At 39.5% G+C, this 2,866-nt stretch overlaps 1 long non-coding RNA gene across 1 annotated transcript; it reads right to left on the bottom strand.

The window, feature by feature from the left end:
* Positions 1–1,185: 1,185 nt before the first annotated feature.
* On the bottom strand, positions 1,186–2,630 carry LOC120097554 (uncharacterized). Its single transcript, XR_005495071.2, has 2 exons — positions 2,246–2,630; positions 1,186–1,360 (listed from the first exon to the last, which is right to left on the bottom strand). It is a non-coding gene; the product is annotated as an uncharacterized LOC120097554 (long non-coding RNA).
* Between the last annotated feature and the right edge of the window lie 236 nt (positions 2,631–2,866).

The following is a 2,866-nucleotide window of genomic DNA, read 5'->3' as shown; positions in this document are numbered from 1 at the left end:
AAACAAACAAAACAGGATAGCTAAAACAATCATGAGCAGTAAGAGATTTTTGGGAGGACACCATCCCTGATCTCAAGCTGTACTACAGAGCAATAATAATAAAAACTGTATGTTCTCGGTATAGGAACAGATTGATCAATAGAATCAAATAGAGGACTCTGAAATATACCTACACACCTGTGGACACTTGATTTTTTGACAAAGAAGGCAAAACCATACAATGAAAAAAAGAAAGCATCTTCGACAATTGGTACTGGTCCAACTGGATTTCTCTGCAGGAGAACAGTGCACATAGATCCATATCTATCACCCTGCACAGAACTCAAGTCCAAGTGGACCAAAGACTCCATGTAAAACTGGATACACTAAATATAGCAGAACAGAAAGTAAAAGTAAATTTTTAGTTAATAACAACATCATGGAGGCTTGAGTTTGTTATTACCTTGAGACTTGTTTTGTGAGTTTAAAAGTAAGGCCTGGTTTTTACATACGAAACGACTGCACTGCAGCTGTAGCTTGGGGGAGGAGCTGGCTAAGGTTGGCTTATTCTTGATGGATTGTCCGGTAATCCAAGCCATCAAAGAGATGTGCGAATTGAAAATCACCACCCCGAATATGCCTCATATCTGATCTCAGGAGCTAAGCAGAATTGGGTCTGTTTTATACTTGAATGGGAGACATTTGTCTTTTGACTAGAAGGATATGGACATTTCATTTTTTTAATATGCTTGAAAATAATTGTTAATTTTATTTTACGTGTATGGGTATCTTACCTGCATGTATTGAGAAGTCTAATTTTGATATTTCACAGTCTCTGCACAAATGCCAAGGGCTTCTCCCTAATGTATTCTGTATGACCAGAATAGTCTTGATATCAAAACATGATGATGGCATCACAGAAAAAAATGCACATACCACTATGCTGTGCGAATAGGCGCTCTCTGTAGGCTCCCATTAAGTAGATCCTGGCAACAATATGGAGGGAATTATAATATGGTAAGGGAAGGTGTCACAAGAATGGAAGGTTGGCGATATGCCTGAAAGACCATTTACATAATATAATGTATTCCTATTATAGTAATAGAATAGAAATAAACTTAAAGCTACTAGGGTGAGGGACAGGATGTAAAAGAAATAAAGCCTTAGTCCGACACCCTATGATGATGAAAGAGTCAAAGACCTAGCTACATAACATGTTTTCTTTTGCATGATAAAGACCATCCTTGGAAAATCTCACTGCTGGCAACAGATGCGGAAGCCTGGGAGTTTCAGCAGAAGATCAGCTTCTGACGCTGACAGCATCTTCTGTCTCAGCGTGTTTGCTTTGCACTGTGCTCAATAAATATTCCTGCTAGGACAACTGGAAAAGAAGAAATTAGACAAGAAGTAAGGGCTGATTCATATTCATGTAAATTGTTCTGTGATACACCCTCCCCTGCCCCACTCACACACACACACACACACACACACACACACACACACACACACATATATATACACACACAGAGATATAAGTATGAGGAAAATAATTTTGAAAATAAAAGTAGAAGCAAAGTTATTTCTGTATAAAATCAATATAGTCTAGTGTGACAACAGTCCTAAGAAGTCTACTAAAGTGTTTAGGTAAGTGGGAAGTTTGGCAATCAATCAACTAATGAAAATAGTCTCTTTATGCCAGAACCTGATAATAAAATTAAGAGCAGATCTATTCCCACTCCAACCAAAAATGGTAAACTGTGGGTAGTAAATTTGGCTGAAGAAGCAGAAGGATTGCTCACTGCAAACTGAAGTACACGGTTGGAAGAAATGTAATGGGTTACAAATAAATTAAAGTACATCCCATGTAGTAGGATGAGAATATGGAATGTATCAGGAAAAAAAATCTCAGATTGAGCTAAATACCCAACTCAATATTAAAATGTACTCAGACGCTTATGGTCAAGGCAGTCCACCTTTGAAATGGATACATAGTCAACGTGGTGGGGAAAGTCCAATTCCCTGTTGCTGCTGGAATGACCATGTGGAAGGTCGAATGTGAACCATACCCCGTGTAAAACTCATCTGACTGGACAATTGGTGTAAGTAAGAGTGCCCATCAGAGCATTGGCATACCTTTTTGATTTTTTTTTTTAATATCCAGAGATGTGCATAGAGTAAGACAGAAATGACAAGGTCTAGAGAAAACACAGAGATCAGGACAGGAACTGTGCTTTGGAACCAGTCAACATATGCTAAAAATGCTTACCACAAAGCTACCGCAAGGCTCTTCAGTTCCCTTCTATGTATATCCATATCCAGCCTGGAGGAAGGCATACAAGCACAGACAAGAGGGTATGTTCCAGTGTCAGCATTCCAGTGTCAGCATTCCAGTGTCAGCATTTCAGTGTTAGCATTCCAGTGTCAGCATTATAGTGTTAGCATTCCAGTGTCAGCATTCCAGTGTCAGCATTCCAGTGTTAGCAGCACTGTCATTCCTCATAGTTGAAAGATGAAAACAGCTTTAATAGTGATCAGACATAAGTAATGATGGTGAAGTATCCATGAATGAAGCATGACTTGGCAACCAAGAAGTAGTGAGGTAACAATCCCTGCTGTGCCATAGCTAAACATGGAAGTGGTAGGTGAAAGGAGCCATCTCAGAGCAGAGAATGTCCATTATCTTCTGTTGAATCTAACTTAGACACAGTGAGTATAATTAATGTGAGGCTGGCAACAGCAAGCGAATGAGAAAGAGGCAGCATTGGCTAATGTAGAAGTACTTTTCAGACACAAAGGGGAGCTTAGATCGAGCTGTGATGAGGGTCACCTGGCTGGGAGCATAGCACATTCAGCGTGGGTCAATTCGATAATCTGGACTTTGCATAAA

This window comes from Rattus norvegicus, chromosome 16, assembly GCF_036323735.1.
Source record: "Rattus norvegicus strain BN/NHsdMcwi chromosome 16, GRCr8, whole genome shotgun sequence".
NCBI classification, from domain to species: Eukaryota; Metazoa; Chordata; class Mammalia; order Rodentia; family Muridae; genus Rattus; species Rattus norvegicus.
The sequence above is the reverse complement of the archived record's forward strand: the minus strand, read 5'-3'. Positions and strand labels throughout refer to the sequence as shown.